Source organism: Anopheles funestus, chromosome 2RL (assembly GCF_943734845.2).
Source record: "Anopheles funestus chromosome 2RL, idAnoFuneDA-416_04, whole genome shotgun sequence".
In the NCBI taxonomy this organism is placed as follows: Eukaryota; Metazoa; Arthropoda; class Insecta; order Diptera; family Culicidae; genus Anopheles; species Anopheles funestus.
The window spans coordinates 32860862-32885565 of NC_064598.1; the positions used below are offsets into that span (position 1 = coordinate 32860862).

The window sequence follows — 24704 nt, forward strand, 5'->3', positions numbered from 1 at the left end:
ACATTCAATTTAATCTATTATTATAGACTTTTTTTTGTACATTGAGCATAAAATGAACACCCACAGAATACAAAACCATACACATGCGTTGTGCATTCGATGCTGTTCACGTTTTCCGTTGAATAGTTTGGCATGCGAAACTACTAATTCCATCACATTATGTAACTTTCTCCAGTCATTGTTAGTTTGAATTCGGGTATCCCACAGGTGCAAGTAAAACTGAACGTATGCCGTGCTGGGTAGTGCATCCTAATTTCATCTAGCGCTGGAAAGGATCTATCATCGACCGGCTGCAACAGACTCATCACCTGTGTGCGTTTGTGGATGTTTATTTTGCGAACGGAAAGGTTCACTTCTCTAGTAACCTCCAGTAACCGGTACTGGCGCACGTAATGATTTGCAGATGACAAGATGATATTTTAATGTTGCATGTAGGGAAACAGTTGGAAAATGGAAAATTATTCCAAGATTTTATTCCAACATTTGAACCAGCAACTGCAATTCGGTTATGCTTTCTATGGGAGAAAATTCTATCAATTTTTGAGCATTACTAATTGATACTTTTAATATGCTAAAAACATATCAATCTGTGTAGGAAACAAAGCCAGAAAACTACTCCCAACTAATTATCAAACTCGACGTGGGAATAATGTTACAAAGGAACGACAAAAGCGAATGTACCGAGCACAAATCTCTTCCTTTACGGCCAAACCCATCCACCCACCATGCAGAACATACGTGCAACGAGCGAACCCTCCAAACACTCTGGGCACACTGTGATAAGCGTACCCATGGAGAGACAAATAGGAATTAGTTTTGATTGCTTGAATCTCGACACTCATACACAAAACAGTTTCGAAATTGGACTCAAATTGACGGGAAGGGCGAACAAAACGGTTCCAAACAACGGCAGGGAAGGCAGGGTACCGGCGGAACAGGGAAAAAGTCTGAAAATGATGCATATGTTGGCATATGCACTGTGCGCGAAACGGTGAAGCAGGGCGACGAACCTGCAGCGGCACTTTACATGTGTCGTAAAACCACACTTGAGGCTTACCATTACAGCACTGCAAAACGAGTGCATTCGAGTGCAGTGCTGCAACCTGTCACTGTTGCATTTCCTGAACCCTGTAGCGCACAATCGACGGGACGGTTTTATCGATGGCACCGTTCAATTGGAAGCAGAAATTGGAGATAGCAATCTCCTCGTCTCGTTGCCAGCTGTTGGTTGACTAGCAACGAAAGCTGTATCGTTTGGCCGAGCTTCTCTGCAAGGCGGAGAGGTCATCGTGTGCTGATTGATCGATCGAAATGCATTCCTATAGGGAGGGAAAAACTATTTCACCACGGGCGGCGGTACACTTTGTGGAATGTTGATAAAAAGTGTAACACTGACATTCGGTACATTTATTATTTCGGTGAAAATCAATCACACTGTGCAACAGCTTTGCTGGAACGCCGGTAAAGATCGAGAAAAACACATTGAAAGACAATTATTGAAGCGTGTGCAAATTTGGTTGGAGTCATCAACTCATTACAGGGACTGGATGGAGCCGTGAATTTAATTGAAATTTGTATCTTTCATCACTAGAAACCCCCATTTTTGCAACATTTTTTTCTGCTTTGTATTAGAATTGATTAGCTAATAGAAATGTACTCAATTACATCAAATTCGTGTCCAAATGTTTCCAGAGGTTAAAAGGTAGCAAACTTGCAACTGTCGCCAAATTATTTTTCAAATTTAACTGAATTCTGTTGAGATAGTTGGGAAGCTACTCTGCGTCTTAAAATGATAGCCTCAATTTGTTTGCTTTTTCATGTGGTGCGAAGACAATTGAATATTTAAAAATATTTTTATATTATTTAGATCTTAATAGAGGTTATTTAGATATTATTTAGCCGGAGCATCTGTCCTTATCCGGGGACCTTGAGCATGGAGCTACCCGTTCCTGCCACCACCAGAGATCGCGGTTTCCATTTCTGGTTTACTAGAGTTATTTTTGCTACGGGGTGTCGGACCGGATGGGATTTGATCCCCAGTCCTGTCGTGTGGAACCGGCGGCGTTTAACACATACACCACCGAAGCGCACTAGATATGTATGTGTTATAAATGAATAAATATCATTGACTACATTTTTTAAAATCGTGCAAAACTAACCGTGAAAATAAAAGAGAATTTATTGCGTCTTATAGCCATAACCTCACATAAGTTTGTAATATAATTCCGACTAAAAACACATTATCACACGGCACTAATTAATGAAATGCAATTGATTTTGGTAAGCAGTAGGTCCCTGAGGTGACGGAAACATTTCAATAATTGAATCGGAAGTTTAATCATGCTTGATGCTCAAAATAAATATTTATGGGAAGTATTGGTTTATCATATAAGAACACTCATTTATAAAACAAAAATATATCTAGAAGCCTTGGCCACTGATAATAAAGAAAAAATCATGAGCCAACATGAGGCTATTATAGCAGGACGCATTGTAATCCACTGTCAGACATTTTTGCTACATTACAATAGTTCCATGGAACATGTAGCCTAAGTTGCTGGACACGAAAACTTTGAGGCTTTGGAGCGTAGGCCCAGTAGGGGAAGGCCCCGGAAGCCGAATTCCACCATCGTACCACACAAGCGCCTTCCATTGAGTAGAATAAATAGTTCGATATAGCTGGATAGATTCCACATTTAACTTTGTTACTAGAATATGGAATTGTTGCACCTCATCACCTTGAGTTTCCAAGATGTTGGAAAACTCTTGTAATCACCAATTGTCATACGAATGTATACAAATTTTGGAAATAATAATTCTACAAAAATGATTTCTTTGATGGAAAAATCATACAAAAGATCTTAGTAATTTCATTTCACCACTAAGAAAGGCTTTGAACTGACATAACAAGCTTACAAACGATCCGGTGGTGGTGGTGGAGCTCAAACGATGAGAAATAAGATACCTGTGTGATCCATATCGTACACGTTTGTCTGTTGCCGGGTTTCTAACATAATTAATATACCACCACCAAGTTTCCATCCAGACACCAATGTTTTGTTACCTTTAGTTTCCACCCTACAATCATTTTCTTCAAACGGACGCCCATCCCTAAACCACCGCGTGCCCGATGAACTTTGCGCTTTCGGTCACTATCGCGAAATGGTCCGTTCGTTTGTGTGGTTTGTGCTTTTTTTCCCCCCCGCGCCGTGTGGTGGTAACATTTTGGAAGATTCACGTTCCACCAACCGAACCTCCGGTGCGGCTTCTCACGAAGAGTGAACCAACCCCCTTGGCATCCCACCACGTTCGCTTTCAACCCCGAAAAACTCAACAGCTAGCCGAAGCGACCAGCCAAATGTTTGCACGGTATTGGGAAGGGGAGGACATGAAACGAACATTATGCAATGTTCCCACAATTTTATGTTCGGTTCTGTTCGGTCTACACTGGTACTGTACGCACGCAGAGAGACAGAAAGGGATGCTGTTGAAAGAAACGGGAAGGAATGAAAAAAGGGTTGCAGTTTCGTGCAAAAGGAAGATCGCCCGGTCCCCGGTGGTTTCGTCGGGGGCACGGTCTCGCACGACACCGCAGCGGTGGCAGCGAAGGTGAATTGTTTCGCAAGATGAATAATTTCGAAGACACCGCGCGCACCACCGTGCACAGACACACGGCTAGAGACGCGAAAAATAATAAGCAAACGCGGCCGCGGGTCGTGCGCTTTTGTTAGTGAGTGTGTCGGTTTAGCCGGTTGGTTTGGGGTGTTAAAGTAACCCCCGAAGTCATGGGTGTTTGTAACTCTTTTGTTGGATGCTGTGTAGATATGGTGGCCGGGCTTCTGCTGCTGTAACGGAATGATCTCAAATTGTTGTGTTCTACCGAATAAATGCTAATGTTTCAAGTTGTTAAAAGCAAATAAGTAAATTCATGTAGAACATCTCTTCAAGACCGTTACGGGAATTTATTAAGCAAAATATTTTTATTTATTTATTTATTTTAAAGATTTTAGATGATTTTGCTTATGTTATAATTCAATTTTAATAACACTATTTTCATATGATTTCTTAGACGATTTATTCTTTTTTTAATTTATATTTAATTATTACGGAATTTAGCCATATTATACCTCTATTGAAAGGCTGAAAAGCGAAATTTTTCCAAGGTATTTCACCCTTATACTTTGCCTTATCCCGGACATATTCGGTTCAAAAGGTTTATTCTTGTTTTAAACATTAACCGCTTTTACAATCCAATTGCAAAATATGAGATGAATACATTTTCCAATAGCTCAGTTCCTGATTCAATTTCATTCATCTTCACATAAATTAATATAAATAAAGGCAAGGATAAAAAGGAAATAGTATCTGAGGAGTTTATTCAAATGTTTTAGCCAATAAAGCTAAAAAAATATTTGTTTCCTAAATGTAGAAGACCTGAAATTCTGTAGATAATTTACATTATTTTTTTCTATTATATTTAATGAAATCTTCTATTCAATCAATTAATCTGTGAATGCATAAAATCATGAATATACAAAAGGTTGGTTCGTGCAACCAAGAGCGTGCACGCGCTAATGTTAATTTAATTAGTAGCAAAGTAATGTTTACATTGTTTACCTTAAGCTACCTTCTTACTTCAACTGGTGGGTGTATAACAACATTTTCCTTAACGCTTTTGCCTACATTCGGAACATTCCTCAACAGCACATTAGTGTCGAGATAGAGATCAGGAGCACGTGCCATGCACTGATCGGTGACGTGACGAATAAAAACTTTAATATTTTACCATAATTTGTTACAAAAAACAAAACCACACACACACACACAGCTGGCCGACCAGGGACGGAACGTTCACTGGCAACGTTTAAACGCATCCCATGCCTGCTCATAGTGCGATCGTTGCAGATCGTGATGCATGAAAATGAGGAAAAACTGACACATTTCCTATGGTGGTTCTATGGCGTGCGTTACGATTTGGGTCATTCCATGCTTTCACTGAGTGAGATTCATAACATAACTACCGTATGTATGCTGGTGAATGTAGGGGCCACTGAATGAAAAGAAACGGGGGAGAAAGGAAAAAAGGTTTACGCTTCGGATCACTTTCTGATTGTAATAAATCTTTTGCAAATTGATCGAGTCTTAACGTTTCGATTTTTGCATTGTGAATACATTTTCATCATCCGATGCAATTATACACCGCGCATGGTAGATGGATATAAACGTAATAATAATTTATGCGTACTGCGTTTATGCATATGGATTGGGAGAAAATAGCTGAACAAAAAATGCATCAATTTTATGGGCGATCACATTGTTTTTTGTGATGCAACTGAATAAAAAAGTGAAATTTGATACTGGTTTTGGTGCAAAAATGAAATGGTATATTATTATTAAATTTAAAAAAAAATGTGTGACATGTATTTTTTACAATTCATTATTTGTAGTTTTTTTAAATGAGCCAAATTTGTTACAGAAAATTTTACCTTAACAAAAGTGTCGTCCCCCTTGGGAAGCGTAAGTAAATTAAACTAGCCATAAAAATCGAATAAATTCTCATAAGCACACTCCACCATGCAAGAAGCTCTCGCCATCTTCATCTTCATTAGTTTAACTGGAGCTCTTGAGAGAAACAAAAAAAAAACTCCTCCAAGTCTCCAAGTTACGATTGCCATACCCGCGATATACCATAGTCTACGGCTTCCGTACGAACTAAATAGAGTCTTCCATTTGAAACACTTGAAAACGGTTTTATAAACGCATGTTGGCTACTAGCGCGGCAAGTTCAAAGCAAACCAAACCACAGTTACCTTTCCCATTCGCACAGTGTCCAGTGCAAAGTTTTCGAGGTAAGATGGCAAAGTGGAACCGGAGTCGGAACAGAAACGGACGACAGACAGACACTGTACAGGAGTCCCGGGACTTTAGTTGCTGCTGCTGCTGATGCTGCTGTTGGGACGATTTAATTTAAATTTGCACAGGAAATTGTTATTGCTTCAATGAGGAATGCATCATGTCGGTCCAGCATTTCGCACAGTGCGGCTACGTCACGCACTTCAGCCGTAACTGGAATGGATGATGGCAGTGCAGCAGCAGAAGGGGACTAGCTGGACGCTCCCCAGCACCAATTGAGTACGTTGAGTTAACTCATCATTGTCGTCTTTCTAACGCGATTGGACTGAAAGCTATTGTACGCTTGGGACAAGGGAAAAAGAAAACGATAGAAACTCCTTGACACGATGATGCACTGGTCTAAGATGACAGTAGCGATGCTGGTCAGAACATTATTCGTTCGTTTAAAAGGTGCGTCTTGTCTTTCTCTTGGCAATCTACAATAATCAACTGCATCGGGTAGTACCCATGTCCAAGATAGTGGAGAAACCAGATAGTGCAAGTCCGGAGGAGGTTTTAGAATAAACACACCACTAGAAATGTGCTTCTTTGCAAATGACAGTAAAAAGAAACGTTTCAGTCGAAGTACCTTCACCGGTTGGATACTATTTTTCCATTTTATGCAGCTAGTATTTGCTTCTCACTGAAAGGGTGTCGACTGTCTGCGCAAAAGAGAGAAGAAAAAAAGCCAAGTGTGACAGGTGCATTATTTTCTTGCTGCTGCAAATACACTGTTTCTTTTGCATATATACCGCCCACGGATCAACGTGATGCACATTAGCAGAAGAAAGTGCAAAGCGTCCATCTTGATGCCGCTTCCATTCTGGGAAGAATCCGGAAGAAAAGGTTTGAAAATAAAAGCAGCAGCAGCAGTAGAAGGGAGAAAGAAAAAAAAACATAGTCACGATCCGACGTGATTGGAACGAGTGTATTACTTAGCTTTCTGAGAAAGCAAAGAACTGCATACAAGACGCCACTTCCCACGCATCCAGAACGCAAGGGAGGAAGAAGGGGTTGTACCTCCTCCGCGTTAGCCAAAGGGTATACAGAACTCGTTCTCTAAGCTATATGCTCCCTTGTGTCGGAACTAGCTGACACGTACACACCCTGACCAAGGGCAATGGGAGAAGGGGGAGAAAAAAATCGAGTTTATCATCATAACCGTGGAAATAGACGTAGAGAGACATTTCTCGCGCGACATTTCTCAAAAGTAGCTCAATTCTGCAAACAAAGCAAATCGCTCGGCGAGACATTTCTGTGCCTACTTCGTTGGAATATTTCTATGTGTTTCTATGGAAATGACGTTTCGATGCTGTTTTTTATATATGGACTTTTCATCGCATTTCATCGAATATTGACGAGAAATGTCGCGCGAGAAATGTCGCTCTACGTCTATTTCCACGGTAAGATAATGCGCCACAGTTTCCCAGCCCCTTGTTTTGCTGTGCTGCAACTCCGGGTTTTTACTGCGCAAGTACTCCCTCGTGGTCGTTTCGCGCCGTTATGTTGCACCCGTTAACAGATGATTGTCGGGCAGGTTTACTCACACCACGTTCTGTTTTTTTTTACATTTGCTGTTGACATTTAACTAAGGTCCGGTGTTTGGCGCGGGAAGCTTAGTAGCTGAAGTAAACCCAACATGGTGGGGCTGGCCTAGACATTGCAAGATATGAGTTATGCTCATTGTTTTGCACTTACCATATAGTATAAGACTTTTTGTTAGGTTGATTGCAAATTTGACAATTACTTTTATTGAAATAGAAGCTAAAGTTTGGACATATTAAATTTATTCCATATTTGAAAATTATTCAAAATGGCTTAGAGGATTTTACGTTATGCTCATCATGTGGGTTCACTATAGGTTCTGACTTAGTGTTTAAGTTTATTATAAATTTAGTTTATTATAAAAGTTTTTTTGTACAAACATGTACGAATACTTTTGCCTGAAACTAAAAACAAAATAGATTGTTCAACGTTCAATAGAAATTACATTACGCTCAACATAATTTTAACCTCTTGCAGGTACGTTATGCTCTCAATGTGCGAATTAAAAAATCATAAAGAGAAAATTATATTCAATTGTACTGAGAATTGGTCTCTCCCATCGAGTTTCGATTTCTCTTTTTGAGTCTCTCTTGAGATTATTTCGCTTGTGTGAAAATGAAACTGATTTGTGTTTGGTTACTAAAAATCGGTTTTGTGTTGCGTTAAGTTTGTGTTAAAGTGATCCTGGTTTGTTCACAATATTTTTAAAGTTGATGATGAAAATAATGAAATTAAAAATGTGATTCAACTATTGGATAAGGTAAATGTTAAATAAGTAGAATTTTTAATTCATTGCTTCTACAAAAGCTACTTGGAGTAATGTGTTGTTATTTTATCGATATCGATGCAAAACCTTTTCATTTTCGAAGTACAATTTTTAGTCATTTTATTACATTGTTTTGCTGTGGTTTTTATTCTTAACTAACTCCTACTGAACCATAATTTATGAAATTTTAATGAGAAAAATCAATTTTTCAAATTTCTTTTACACATGAATTATTATATTGTACTTAAACTGCATTGTAAAATTTTTGTTAATTCTATATTAAAAAAGTTTTGTACCATTTGCTCTTTAAGCGCGTACCTCAACAGTGTACCAAACTTCGGTTTCATTTTTACACAGATGAAACGTTTTACTCACAACTCATTCTCTCACTCTCCCGTGCACCATCAACTGCTGTTTGTTCACAGTGAAACCAACCGCTGTGTTTTGTTGACCGTGCTGTTGTGTTCCGCGACCAAGTGGTCCGTGTGTGTGGTTTTAGCTTTGTCCAATAAAAACTAATAAAACGCGAACTGTTATCCTGCCGTACTCCAGGATTTACAACACTGGACCAAATGTGAGAGCTCGAACGTTGGTTGGCGTGCGCAAATTCACCCAAAATGGTTTGTGGTCTCATCTTCAGCGCACTCACACGCACTTCACGCGCTATCAGCCCGCGAGTTTGTTCTTGCGTTATCATCTTAAGGGTGCATCTTTATGTGAGAAACGTCTGCCTGTACGGGTAAGAAAGACGTCCGTACCGTTTCTACAGCTTAGCCTCTACGCTGTGCCAAATCTTTTACCATTCCCGTTCAATTTGATTCCGAATGTGATCGAATGCCGGACGACTGTTTCAGTGGCGCAAACAACCGAGGTTGCAGGTGCTGTACGTCATCGAATCGAATGTGCGCGACGTAGTTTTTCAGTGTTATTTCCGTTTTATTCCAACCCCGATCCAGTGTCGGTCAGTGTCAGAAAGTGATTTGTTTAAGAAATCCCCTATCAACATCGCGCATAGTATCGGTTGATGCAGTGTTTGCGCTGTGTGCGTGAAGTGTGGTGCACGGTGGTGCGGTAGCGAGGTGCGCATTGTTTTGACGTTTGGTGCAGACGTGAAAATATCGAACGAAAACTCTGCGTGAGAAGTGAGATGTTCTATGTGGGATATTGAGAAGGTCAGGCGGTGTTTTTTGGGGTCACATACGAATGGTGCAACGAAGTCAAATTGTGGATTGCAACAATATACACAATTAGGAAAACTACATCCATTTGAATTTTCTCGCAATAGCTCATGAAAACAGGCGAAATGGTTGGAAGAAAAGCAGGTGAGAGGGTATATTGATTTTGTGTCAATTCGAAACAACGGTACCATATATCAGGGGCGAACAATTCTTCAGTATTGAACAATTAGTTGAACGATATAAATTGCTTGCTTTTAAACTCAACTTTACTAAAAATGTTTAGATTATGAATTTTGATTATAATAAAATATCCAAAATCATTTACAGCGACCTAAAAGTTAGTTTTCCTCATTCGAAATATATCAATGCCTTTACTTGAGCCATTTATTTAATGTCTACTTCATATTTATGGTAAGATTGAATGGATTCCTATACTTTATTGAAGAAAAAGACCATATTTAACATTTCTTCTGATAGTCCAATTTGAAACATAGGTTGCCATTCCCTGCCGTACAATGAGAGAGTATAAATGTATGCTCATACTCTCCCATTCTCTCACTATTGCTACTCACGCAGCATCAGCTCTGTGCCGTAATTTTTTTTTCAAACATGTGAGAATAGCAGCATATTATTTATATAAAAAGTATATTTTTTTAATACTTTTGACCTAGCTACGTTTAGTTGCATAAAATAATTATGAATAAGCAGCAAACACAAACATGTTTAATATTATTGACTTCCCTTTTGCAATGTTCGATGTACTGTAAAATTGATTAACATTTACAATTACCTAATTAAATCAGATATTCCAAATAAATCAATCTGAAATTTGTTTAAATTTAAAAAAACCAAATTTCTGAGTTTTTACAGAAAAAGGAGCAATATTCTATTTAGTTATTAAGAACTTGTTCTTCCTCATTTAGAAACAGTATGAGAAAAACCTGTTTGTTCGATTCGATCTCCTAGCATTACCGAATAAAGCCACATTACGAAGATGAGATGAGTATTCTCGTTCCCGGGTGAGAAGATGATGCTACATCGGCAGAGGATTTCACTTTTTGTTGATTTTCTGCTGGTATATACCTTCATTCCGTTCCGTTCCGTATCGGTGCACTGGCATGCGATTGCATTCCGGTGGATCAGACCACGGCTCGGCTCGGTTGCATTGTGTCGTCCTAACACGACGGGAGGAGTCTGCAGGGTGAAAGCAAACACACGGTGAGCAGTGAGCGAGGTGTGAGAAGTGAAATCTTTCACGATCGCGCTCAGTCTCGCACACACAATCGTACCGATAGGCGATAGGAAAGCGAATCTCTAAACAAGGGGAAAACTATAAATGCGACACATGCAACACAATTGTACGTGCAGCGTGCTCAATTACACACATTAATTTAGTGTATTTTTGTATCACCATCCCCATTGTATTGCGTTACAATCTTTCTGTTTAACTTTTTGGCATCCAGTTCAAAAGTTGCGTTTGAGATGTGTGTGTGGCTTTCTTTTGGTGATTAAGAGACACTGGATGTGGTTAGCAGGTCGTACTATTATTGTCCCCCCTAGAGGAATACACAATTGTATCCCGCAGAAGGAGGAAAACCGATCCGCTCACTTTCATCTCATTGCTTGGCGCACGGATAATGGCGTGCCGAAAGGAAAAATGCTTCGAAAGTAGGTCAGTCGACGCGTCGGACGGAGTTTTTCGTACCGATCCTACCGAAACTCTCTTCCTAACGAACCTGTCAACTTGGCGTGGGTACACACACACAATCTTTTCCCTTCTTTTACCTTGCCTTCAAAACCCCCCCTGCGGCTAAGCCGTAACTGCAGCAACGTGCATCGTCGGTCATGTGTACCGTCGTAAACACTCGAAACCCACTGACCCACAGTCCCCGAAAAGTATGACCTGCAGCCTATTCTATTCGGCGTTCGCACCGTAGAGTAGCGTGAAAAGTGCATTCATGTGCATTCAGCCATGATCGCGGTCAGTGTCCGTGTGGTCTGCCAAAGATGGCGGGAGGCGAATAACTTTTAGTCTGTGTGCAGTGTTAGTGGGAAGGAAAACAAAACGGACCAATCTTACAAACTGAGGGATGTGCACTGCGTATGTGTGTGAAAGAGAAGAAAAAGAGGGGGTTCTCTCATTCGTTTTTGCATGGCTCGTTGCATTGCGGGGGGTGCATCTCCCGTAGCGTCAGATCGTGCTGCAGTTAGCTCAACATTGATGCGATTTTTCCAGTTTTCCCACCGCCAAATGCTGATCCACGACTTTTCTCTGATTCTTGAGAGTCGATTGTTTGAATGGCTACGCGTCCTAGTTTTTTTTGGGGTTATGTTCGATCAATATTCATGAGAACCACTTTGTTGAAGCCAGTTACAGTGGGCGAAGTAAGTTAAAGTGATTGCTGAGTTCAACGTTAACCTTTTTATCAAATATTTAAACAATTTTGTTCATTTTTGTAGTCCCCACTCTTAGTTTTTTTTGTTGTTTCTTGTTGAAATGTTAGTGGATAAATATCAACAGTCGTTTGAACTTTATTTAATACGAAATTTTCACGATGTTACAGCTTTTGAATTAATGAAGTAGCAAAAAAAAGAAAATTCTCGAAGCTTAAAAGCTTTTATACGTCCTTTGAGAATATCTAGAATACTCACCTTTAAACAAAAAAAAGCTTTACAAAGAAAATAATGCTTCAAAAAACAAAACTTTAAATCCATCATTAATGTGCCTGCTTGCCGGATTTGCATCCCAAAAGCGAATGTGATGCGATTTTACGACTGCCTGCACGCAGCCTGTACTTATTTATGGCAAAAGCAAAATAACAAAAAAAAAATCGGCTCAAAACGTGTGCTTTACCGCTTGCTGCAAACTTTTCACCGTTTTGCTACAAATTTTATCATAATACAGGGAGGGAAAAGAAAAAAAAGGAAAACGCACACCCAAAGAAAACATTCGCTTACATTTGCCACAATAACAAAAAAAAAAGTTTCTCCCGGCACACGATGGCATCATATTTGAGGTTCATTATTTCACCTACCTGTGGCCACCCCCAATCCACCCCCCCAACCACCATGGGGGCGGCCATACGCGAGGCTAATCTTCACGGTGAACAGAAAAAAAGCAGATGAACAGATCATTTTCCGTACACCGATGGTGGCGCATACAAGGCCTCATTTTCCGGGGCCAACTTCCTAAGCGGCACCTTTCTCTAGCGTAAGTCCCAAAACACGGAGGTTTTTTTTTGTTTTGCTTTCTGTACCATAACTTCACACGAACCCCGGTGCGTACCGAGGATATCGCGTGCGTACACAATGGCAAAACGGATCATCGGATCATGGTACGACGTTTTGGGCAAGATGTTGTTTTTATTCCTTTGCTCTCCATTGCTACCACCACCCACCAAATCTCGGTCTCCCGGCTTTGATGATGCCACTCTGCATCACTCTTACTTTTACGTCATGGAGCAGTTTATGGCGGCTACCTGGCTACAGATTTTTTTTATGGTTGGAAGGAACATTATGAAAAGAAGTAGTAGAAACACATTATTGGTGGGTCTCTCTTAGTGAGTTGGAAGACGAGTAGCGTTTTGTGGTTGGCGATCGTCTCTTGACCCCGCGTAAGAGTTGAAAATGATTTTGCATCAAGCGGAGGTTGGCATTGGATGGCTTCTTTAATATTACCGCAGGAAGAGAGGGAGAAGAAAAACAAATGGTTTTCCGTCTTATTAATAAGAGAAAATTCGTTAACTTGGTTTCCATACTTACGAGCAGCTGTAATGATCTCATTATTTCATCATACTTATAGCTTATCCTTCAAGGTTAGGTATCATTCAATATTTGATATCTTTGAAGGGAATGATAGTTATGTGTCTTAGTCCACGCGATTTATTAGTTCATGTTTCAATATCAGTTATTTAAATTATAAATGAAATTTAATTTAATTTTGATTTTTTAAATAATATAATATCGTCAAAAGTTTGATACTTTTGCCTGAATGTGCAATTTTTTATTCAAAGATGGAAATCATTCTGTTAACACTAGAACTACTAAGCGTTTTAAGCGTTTTTCGTTGGTAGTTTATTTTTAAACATTTTCGTAGATTTGTGTATATTTTATAACAATCCTGGGTTTTTTTGTCAATTTTTCCCTATGGTAAAACTCAAAAATCTATAGTCAACGTCTCAAAAATGTTAATGATAAATACAGATTAATAATTATTGTGTTAAGGTTAGAAAACTAAAAACCGGTATCAATATGAATTTAAAAATGAAAACTAGCATTAGCAATGAAATAGTAATAAAAAAAAATAAAAAAAATAAAATATTATTTATTGGAGATCGTACTATATAATATACATGTAAAACTCATGTTTCAACTATCTTAGGATTGTTTAACCCCAAAAAATAATGTGATGTAAATTAAGCGTTCCAGTCGAAGTGACTAGTACAGTCAATCTAGTGTTAATCTGGCTTTAGAAAACAACTAGATTCATTTCGTCTTTCATTTTGACTTACGTGTGTGTATGGATAATGCCCAGAATGCAATCGATTTCTCACCATCAGCTTTCCCTCAACTTCAATGACGGTATACCTATATATGTTTTTTTTTTCAATATGATTTATTAACCACGTTTAAATAGCATCATGAAAACGTGCGTGCCCCGTTGGTCGGATCGGCACGTGATACAAAAGTTTTGAAGCGAAATGTTTACATCCACAAACAAAATGCCGCAAATGATGGAAATGAGCAGCAACAGCAAACCGGTGGAAAACTTTTACTCGTTCGCACCCCCTCTTCCTTGGCGCGCACGCAGTTCGACGTACGCATGAAGGCAAACCCCAAAATGGCAACAGATGAACGAATGGGGATAATGTGAATCGCGTGGATAGTTCGATAGCAATGGTACCAACCATCTCGTACCATATGTGCTGATGGCATGAAATGAAAATGTAATGATTCGTTCGGCCTTACACCGATGGACGCCATTCTCGCAGGCAAAACCGACGACCATCGATCCCCATACCGATCGATTGTTCGCATGGCATTATGAGTGCGATGGACGGAAGACAACCACCACTCTATACTGCGTGCATTAGCGATGTTTTCGAACATGTTTTTTCGTTCGTTTGTTTGTTTGCTGCTATACTACGAATGTGTTTTTTTTGTTTGTTGCGTCTTGAGAAGAGACCTTGGAATTGGGAAGGTGAACCGTTTGAACCTCACTAACGTCGCCAAACACCTGAAGACGCGATGTGAGATGGTTCGGTACTGGTTGGCGGTTAAAAAAGCCATCGAAACCTGTTTCTGGGGAATCTGTTGGATTTTAAGCTTGTCTTTTTTTGTTGTTGTTGAGATTTTTTAGAGTCAATAGATGGCATGATTGGTTGGGTGAATGCTGGAACCCGGTTTCATTCGACCATTTACTGAATATGAGCACATCACCGGACACAGAAGAACAAGGGTTAAAGTACGCATTTTAAAAAGATGTCATAAAAAAGACTGTCCCCATCGTTCAGAACAACTTTCAAACAAGACACACATTAAGCTAAAAATCACAACTGCGAGCTACTCTCATCTTTTTATATGGATCGATTAGATTTTGTAGCCATTTTTCATGAATTCTGCATTTCTTTGTTATAAAGTTACAGCTTTATGTTAAGCTAAACACTAGAACTATCAAGCATTTTAAGCGTTTTTCATTTGTGGTTAATTCTTAAACAAACTTCGAAGAGTTGGAGAGCATGTTATTGTTTATTGGAGATCGTGTAAAATGTAAAACTACCTTAGGATTGATTAACCGCAAAAAATAATGTGATGAAAATGAAGTGTTCCAGTCAAAGTGACTGTCCCGGTAGTTCTAGTGTTAATGGGCAAGAATTTGATATTGATTGAAACTATTTCTAAATCACGAAAAAAGCCTCCAAATGGCTATCATTTTTACAAAAAAAGAAGCAGTGAACAAATAATGTCTAGCCAAAAATAAATTCCATAATACAAAATAAATTAAGGCTTCAACACTTCGTCGGACGTCAATGGCTTCTTCGAGGGCGCTTGGGTTTTGGGTAAACAAAAAATGCCTGGAGAGTAGTGCTGTCTGAATCTTTACGAGGGGGGAAATCCCAAAACAGCTTGTTCGTATAATGACCAAGGTTTTCAAGTGAATAAAAAAATATACGTTTTGGTTCTGATGCGATATTGCCCTGAGGCACCTGAAGATCGGTGTCAATGCGAATACTTGCAGAACCTCGCTAGAACCGGACCGGGGCATGAAGTTGGTTCCTTCCTTTTCCTTCCTTCGCCGTACACATTGATATTGCTTTAATCCCAGGAATGAAGCCGGTTTCGGAACCGTGGGCATGACTTGAATTTACCCAATGCTGGAATTCCTACGGCTTTTCGCTATAGACCAGTTTGAAACGTTTTCCGTTTTCGCAATCGAAAACAACGAGCCTGAAATTGGTGAGAAAATTTGCCGCCTTTTTAACCTTTTTTTCCTTATTGCTTCTTTTATTGACGTTTCAAATTTGCACAATTCGGTACAATATGGGGTCAATCGGCATTAAGATTTCGATCGCTTGAGGCATGATTACATCACGGTCGTTTGTTTGTGCGATAGTGTTCTAGGGCGGGTGTTTTTTGTTTGTTTGATTCGTTTCTTCCTTCTGTACAGCTATTGCATCGTGTGTTTGAGTTTGTTACTATGCCGGAAGCCATCGGTAATCGAATCAAATCGCAACACGGAATGGTCATTAACTGGCGTGTCAGATTCTATCTGACCGGTACGATTGAGTGTTGAGTAGTTGAGCTTTTTTTTTCTTGCTTGTTTAATGTTTGACTGAAGTATGTTTATAACACTGATTTTTATAATAATAATTTAATACTGTAGAAATCATGTCGGTTTTACATTTAAGGTAGCAGATCTTGAACTCTGCTGTTTTTATGAGTTCGAAAGCGTAGTAAAATTAAATTAAATGAGATATACTTTAAAATAGGTTTTTTAATCTTAGAAAAACGAAAATCATTTCGATTAAGTAAATAACATTTTTGGAGAAAGTTGAAATATAATCGCATAAATTCAACATATCCACTCCAAAACTAAAAGTTAACATTATAAGTTTGCACTAGCGTTTTGCACAATTTTAAACAACTACGCGAATCTGGTGCAAATAATTCACATTTTCCACCGGAAACATTCTCCCCGGGGCGGTACATGAAAAACGGTCCTTTATCGGACTGTCTTCCAGAGTGGTTGCAGTTTCCAAACACTGTTCTCCAGGACAATCCATGGAGGATTTACTTACAATGTTCCTGATGGAGGCCACATCATTCCATCCAGGCTTTCGCAGCATGTTACTGTTACCAGCACGCTGTTACTACAACAATGATATAATTAATCAGACCCAAAGAACCAAACAGCAGCGTGGTATTACACAAGCCTCTGCCCGATTACAGTTCACGCCAGTGTACTGGAGGCAATCTGCAGCACGCTAGATAAAGTGTCCATCATAATGCACGCCATGTTCGGATGTGTGGGTTTATTCTCTATGCTTTACGCGTACGGAAGAAAACCGCGAAAGACCCGGAACAGTGGAACCAGAGAGTGCCCTTCCATACCTTGTACGGTCACTTTTTGCCTTATCACCATCGAGCCAGTGGCTATGTACACACACACACACACAGGAAGCATTGGCAAACGAGACGAGCAGCAAGGACGATGGTTCCTGGTCAGCTGCGTGTATGTTAATCCGTTCCCTGTGGTCCTCCCTCTACGTATTACCGGCCCACATGCTGTGGAGGTGGCGAAAATAAATATGTTTATTATTAGTGCAAATCAGAAGCTGTCGCAACCAGGCAAGTTGGCAGGTTTATCCCCTTTTCCATCTCCACTACCACCTGGGTAACTCTTGGGGACTTTCGGACCAAAAATGTGCAAGCTTTCCGTACAGGTCGGTGCTACGTTCCGCTGCACTCGAATCGCTCGTCAACAAACATGTTTTGACCAGGCGATGGAAGCATTTCCGAATACTGAGAATTTGAAAGTGAGAGACTGCGAGATGGGGCGGATTGGGGAAGTTTGTAGAATATGTGTCATTTGTACGGAAAATTGTGACACCACCAGACCCGAACGTGTTCCAGTGTACCATCCATCTCGATAGTCTTGGAATGTTCTGATGTGTTATGTTCATGTTTTTGGAAAGAGAGCAACCACGGGACACGAAGTTGACGGAGATATGCTGGACATTCGATCGTCCCTATTCAGCAAACTCCACCGACTGCATGTGTACCATGTGACCAAGGGTAGTACAATTCCGTGTGTAGACACGTGGACAGGCAGTGGAATTGCTGCCGAACTGATACGGCTTAATAACCATAACGAACACACGAACGTTGCACAATTCATTCGCCCCTAATCGTGTAGCTTTCGCACGGAATGGACAGCCGGATACAACACTGCGTGCCGCATGCAAATCAGATAAATTCCACAGAATTTCCACCTCCCCCAAGGGGAAAAGGATAACTTGATGGAAAGTGGGATGAACATTTGGTTTTTTTTATGGAATATTCTTGAAAGTGAATCGATTGCGGCGGAACTGTGCTAACAAGATATAAAGTTGGAGTTGTGTTAATATTTTACTAACTGAAACTTTCCTTACCTGACATGTAACTCCTCAATTTTATTCTAGCAGGAAATCGTAAGAACGGTACTCCTATTTGTGGTTCATCAGTACACTTTTGGGGGAAGTGAACCAGAAATAAACTGTTTCAATTGTTAGTTTCGTTTGTGGTAAATATAGGATTCAATCTGATCAACCGGTAGATTGCTCCTAACCTAACAAGCTAACATAACCTCAAAACTCATTCTCGGCCTATAGCACAAACAAGCTTCACTAACAACTAGCAAATGCTTGTTAACCAAAAAATTCATTGGAACAGTTGGAAATCGCTACGGAAGATGGAACTACCGGAAGAATGTGGATATTTTGATGCGTTTCCAAGCACACACACACCATTAATGCCGGTTGATTGGTATGGAATTCTGGTCTATGTTTTTTTCTTCTTCTTTTAACTCTACTAGTATTCATAAATGGGTGGGAGGTACGAGAAACCTGCGCCAGCGGTACATCGTAGCAACTCTCCCGTTGCGCTTTTCCGTAACGCAACCACACACTGCTGGGAGGCAATGATGATTTGCAGCCGAAACAAGAGCAGCAAGCCATGTTTGGTGGTAAGACTCATCCGATTCCATCAAGGGATGGACTACCCTCGGTCCTGGGACCGAAGCTTGCGGCTATCGTGCGTTAAATGATTGGAGGAGGGTGTACCAAAACCAACCTAGCTTTTTCCCACGGGCTCCTTTCAATCGCCGCACATGAAATATTGATGCCGGTACGGATTTCCCACAACCGTGTGGCCAGGGCATTTGAGAGATGGGAGAGCAAGAAGGGTGAGATGAGGTTTGGCATGTGTGTTTCAATAATTCGGCACATGCGGAGTGCCGTGGACCGTGATTTTCTCTCCGTTTGTGTACAGTTACACAATTCCGTACGCTGTTTAAGCGCTGTTTAGCCGCTGTTTTAAAGAGCAAGCGAACGATGCTTTAATTAGCTGGTTTGGTGGAATGTGTTGCCCGTGCCTACATCCCATCTGCCGCTAATTGTTGGTGGTTGATTAATTACCAATGCTCGTAATGACATCGCGTAGGTGCGGGAAGTGGAGTTGGGTGTCGTTGGGGTTCGCAACGGTAGCTCCAATGCCCGGAACGTCGTTAACACACGCACTGGAGAAGATTCTACCGCCTACCACCGAGCATTTGAGTGCTCACAAAATCGGGCGATAGTTTTACGCAAAAGCTTCACCGAACCACGGTTTAGATTGTAATTAATTGTGACAACCTTAAGAGGGTGCCCCTCGGGGACAAACTGGGCTGGCAGCGGCCCAGGCCTGCCGCAGGGAAGGCAAACCCGTAACCCCGTGGAAGGCCACAGACCGTCCCTTTGTTACGCCTGTTTGCGTTGTGTCAGGTTATTAAATTCGAAGCGAAAGTGTTGTCACCGATGGAAAAGTCCTTACCTAATGGAGTTGCATTAGATATAATTTTGCAAGAAAACGGTCCGCATTTCTAGCACGTGGCATTGTGGATTGGTTTAAATTGAATTTACAATTTCAAACATCAAAACCCCCCCCCCCCCCCCCCCCCCCCCCCAAATGGGGTTGGTACACGTGTTTGGTTCCACCATTCAATGCTTGCAGCTAATGAAGCGAGTAACAAAGCGTGCTTCAAAATCACCCACAAAGCAACGCGATTCATTAATGCGTCGAAAGGCATAAAGCCGGAAATGCAGCTAAGCTTTGGTGAATAATTTGTCGTTTGGAGAAAACAAATTAATGTAATGGCGGGTTTTTTCTCTGTAACTTTGTACGTGGCTTATTACACTTCTACATCCTGCTTAACAACGTTCTGCTGATTTTGTTGTTGTTGTCGTCATTTCAACATGTTTGACTTTTTATGCGTTGTCTTGCTTGTGGATGGCTAACGTTCATGAGTATGCATTTTTATTTACCCATCCAGGTTTCGCATTAGAAATTCCTAAACGCGCTTACCATACTTCCTTCACCAAAGGAGCCAAAAAAACAAATAAAATGGCAGAGCGGAGTGCCTAACATCTTCTCCCGGTGCCTGGGAATAAATCGACATGATCGACATTTCGGACGATTTATGCTTACCCATCCATCGATCCAATGCTACTGTCTTCACACGGCACTATTTGTTATTCCAATCCAGTCACGTCGCATCGATTTGAGAGTGTGATTTAAGTGAATGCCGCCAAGAGATTTGTCCTCCGCCTTAGAGTGTTTAGACAAACGACCCAACGCCTTGCAAAAGACGAAGATATGCCGGCAGTTGGACAGACGTGTGGAACCATTGCAGAATGATTGTGTACTTTACTGGCATGTGAATAATGCTTTGCACAGGTGACATTGAAGAAGCTATCTTTTATCATTTATTTCTTGTCTAACATGGTTCATCATGATTCGGTGTATCTCATGCCTTTTTGGAGACAATTAATTATTCTGTTCCAATGTTGTTCGGAATGGAATATCATTTATTTGTTATGTTGTGTGAAAAATGGAACAAAAAAATGAATCGGTCATTCGCTTTTTGCTACAAAAAAAAACAAGTTTTTTTGGCAACGTTATGCGTTATCGCCTTCGGTTTTATATGTTATCTTCTTCCTTTAAAGTTATTTCCGCACACGAACATTTACGACCATAATATTAGAAACCGGTTTGTAAAAAATAAAACTAAAACCATTTGCATTTCATTTCAACCTGACTGTCTCGCTGTATCGCTTGGCTTAGTAACTATACTGTCGTGTATCACACTCGCTCAACACATTTACACCAATCCGGAAATGGATTGGTTTGTGTGTGCGTCGTAGAAAAGTATATAGCAAAACAAAAAAAACTTTGTTTATTTACCTACAATAACTGCGAACGTACCACGCAGAACGCGAGCAATAACGATAAACGTTTGACGTTTGACCATTAAAAATAACTCGCGCACCAACGCGGATTTGTGCGGGACCGGAATGCAAATGTGCAGCTGCATTGTTGTTTTGCAGGGTCCGAACTGTGGCGGTGAGCAATAAAATCTTCTATGATTCGACCCAGTTGTCGGGCAGGCGGTCATATCTCGCGTGTAGAGAGAAAAATGTAGGTTGCTGTCGTAGTTTTCTTTTCAGCTTTGTCGTAAAAACATTTATTAGTACCACTTACGGTACAATCATACACAGTTGAAAAGATCAGTTTAATGGGTTACGTTTCCTACTGGTTACAATGTCCTGCTTAATGATATTAACTGTGCTAAGTGTTTATAATTTAAAATCTAATTTTGTACGTGGTGCTAAAAACATGTTAACGAAATGTGAATGTGATAATTTAGTCACAATTTTCCACTTTCGATTTTCCTACCGTACTTGTTAAATATTTTAAAAAATAACGTTGCTATTCAACTATTCAACCACAAATGTCTTTTTTAAAGACTAATAGCTCAATATTTACTCCAGTTACACGCATCGAAAAACATTCGAAACGAAATTATTGATAGCTCAAGTGTAACGCTCTGTAACGCTTCTTGATTCCCTTGGCGAAACCGTGCACAGTTATAGTAAAACTGGATAAAAACAGTGAATATAATAACTCAAAAAAGAAATAACGTTGTAGTAATGTAGTTACATTATCAGTAAAACAGTAAAAGTAGAGAAAAAAATGTAAAAATAATAAATAAAAATAATTATCAAACTGTAAAATGGCGAAATAGAAGTCATAACTAAATCGATAATTAAAAATGAACCCCTAAAGACTTGACTTTTTGGTTTGTTCTTTCGTTTGTTATTCGGTGTGTGTAGCTATTGCAAGATACATTAACACTGTATTTTAAAATTTAAAATTTGAAAAAAGTCTAACTTTTTAAGGGATTTTTTTTATTTTGTTGTCATGTCTTATTCCTGGATAAAGGCTCTTTTAATGAAATTTAAATTGCTTCTAACAACTAAATAAAATTGATAATTTGCAAGTAGTTATATTATATTACTTTAAGGTGGTTTTTGATATTTTTCGTCGATATTTAGGCTAATATACCGAAGATCGTGAACAATCTTTCATCGGGAGTAAGGTTGACAAATCGAAATAGGTTGGGTTAATACATAGTACCCATAATCTAACAGCTTGTTAAGCCAAGAAGGAGAAATACATAACTTTATTGATTCAAGTGTCTGATTTGTGTTAAATAGGGTAAACATACAAACTAAATACTTCAAACAAGTACTTTATTTCTAATCCTGGCTGTTGTACAGCTTGTCAAATATCAATAATAATGCTGTATCACATTCTTTTTCTGTCCAAATTTGGTAACACAAAGTTGCTGATCGGTTTCCTACATGAAGGCAATCTGGGACATAGTGACTGTGTTGCTAGTTTCCAGTTCGACTGCTTCGAACGCACCCGAGAGGTTCATCCGCGAGAACAACTCAATCAATCATGAAAATCCAATTATTTTGCCAGCAACGAAACGAAATGACTTCTTTGCCCGGTGCTGCATGTTCGGTGCTACGCGTATCATGTCTCCCTAGAGCGATGTGCGAATGATACGCGAATTAGTGGCAAATTATTCCACACCATGCACTCGAAGCTGTGGAGCTGACTGTAGCGCACTCCACTGCAGAGGGAGGTAAAAGATGGGGCGCAAAGAGAAGAGAGAGAGAGAGAGTGAGGAAAAAAAAACAGAATCAGTAACCAAACGAACTGCAAACAAATCGCAATCCTATCCTCTAGTTATGCTGTTTGGGGTCAAGTTTGGTGTGTTATGATGTCGGTACCGTCCGGTATGCTGCGTATGGGACCATCCAACTCTCCAAACTCTCCAATGCATGGCCAAACTAATGCAATCAACAGCCAACTGACCAGTGACGCGCATGGTCGAGCAAATGCTACCGTGCCTGAGCTGGGGCTTCAACTGGCTCTTAATTAGCCTTTTCCGGTGTAGCACTTCCGCGGTTGACACGGCGTATGGATGTCCGTACCGTGCGTGACCCGGCGATGGATGGAAGGATTTAGGATCTCCAGAGGATTTGTGCCTTTCTTCTCCCTTCCCTCCATCCATCCAACCACTTCCAAAACACCTTCTTCATTCAACTCACCATATCGTCGGATCATCACGTTTCGTCATTGGCAGGTTTTCGGACATGTACGTACCGGGCGAGAGGCAACTCCCTCTGACTGGCTGAACATTAGAAACATGGCCGTTTCCTGCTGCTGGACGAGTGGGATTGATTATTCAACCGGTGCCGGTAGTGAATGCTGGAATGCTTGGCACATAGCAAGGGAATCGAGAGGTACACTCCGTTATTGTTTATTCTGTGGCCCGCAAGGTGACCCATTCGCCGTGCCATATCCCCGACGCTAATGACATTCCAATCCCAGCCCACCCAGCCACTCTACGGCTGACATTCCGGAAGCATGCTTACGGGGTTGATTGTGTCAATATTGGCATCTAACTCGCGAAATTTGTGGCCTTGCTGTACGTTTTGCCAGAACAGATCGCGCACATGGTCAGGGAGCCGATCGATGGCCGGAAGTAAATTTGATTGCGCGCGCTCCCTAAATACGCTGGCGGGCATGTGGAGGGGAGTGTGTTTGCGCACACCGGCGGCACAATCCGGGTGCACAATTTACTGCGTCACGCAATGGTTGGTGCTTCGGATTCAATTAGCTTTCTTCTGGCAGGGGTAACTCTCCACCCCTGAAATAACGCTTTTTGGGGATGAGGAAGGAGAAGATTTATTAGCCTGATACACAAGGATGAATGTTTGTAAATCATAGTGAGAGTTTTTGGAGGAGTGGGGTTTGTGAGAATAAAAGGGAAAGAAACGGTGGCAAAGGGTTTTGAGGTTAACCCTTTATTTGGAATATGAACCGTTTACACATGAAGCACAGCTTGTAACATAATGACATCGTATTTGTGTTTAATTTTCTGTGACAATAGTACACGCTGCTTATATCTATGGAAAATCTTTACGGACCTTGGTCATTACTGTCAAGTGCGAAGGGAATTTGGGGAAATTGGGGGAATAGACAGAAAAGAACTCTCTTATGGTGGAGACTCTCTTTTTTTGGAGCTAAATTAAGATAATGGTTGGTTTTGTCTATATCTTGAATCTAAACCGAGATCCCGCAGTTTGTTAGGAAGAATTGTCTAATAAAGAATGCAAAATCTTCGTTGAGGCCATCTCGACAAAAATTGGCCTAGACCGTAATAATAAATAAATAAATTTCTTTAATCTAAATCTACATTATCTAAAATTTAATCTTATTTTTCTTCTTTCAGCTGCCATGTACAGAGCGATTTGAATGAGCTTGGTGCCAATCCTGTTTAATAGAAAAAATTTGTAAGTATGATTCTACTTACTGCACAACATTGTACATCTATTTAAGTATACACATCCATCACTATTTACATCTGAGATAGTATCAGCATATCAATGAATGCAAAACACTTTAAGCATGATTCAATCTACTCAGTTGTTGGTTCATCCGATTACGTACCGTACTGTTTGCTTTGACAGCAATGTGTCACCCAAAAACCGTTCGGCTGGGCCTGTTCCACACCATTTAACACTGACGCAAGTGCAAATATTGAGCGCAAGTTTAGTTCCAACGTTATCCAATCATCAATGTCTTCCTGGACACGATCGGTTCCAAAAGTTTGTATGAAGTTAAAGCGATGCTGAACGCGAAGGGAGTGCAGTTAAAATTCATTTTTGAAA

At 40.3% G+C, this 24704-nt stretch overlaps 1 protein-coding gene across 2 annotated transcripts in view; it reads left to right on the forward strand.

The window, feature by feature from the left end:
- Positions 1-24704, forward strand: part of LOC125764320 (extracellular serine/threonine protein CG31145) — a 55954-nt gene that overhangs the window by 8286 nt on the left and 22964 nt on the right. The window contains exons 1-2 of one of the 2 annotated variants that reach the window (XM_049428464.1): positions 8577-9525; positions 24266-24326. The gene's annotated coding sequence lies outside the window, so the exon portion shown is untranslated. Of the gene's footprint in view, positions 1-8576; positions 9526-24265; positions 24327-24704 lie in introns of those variants that run through there. The other variant, XM_049428465.1, reaches the window with a different exon arrangement.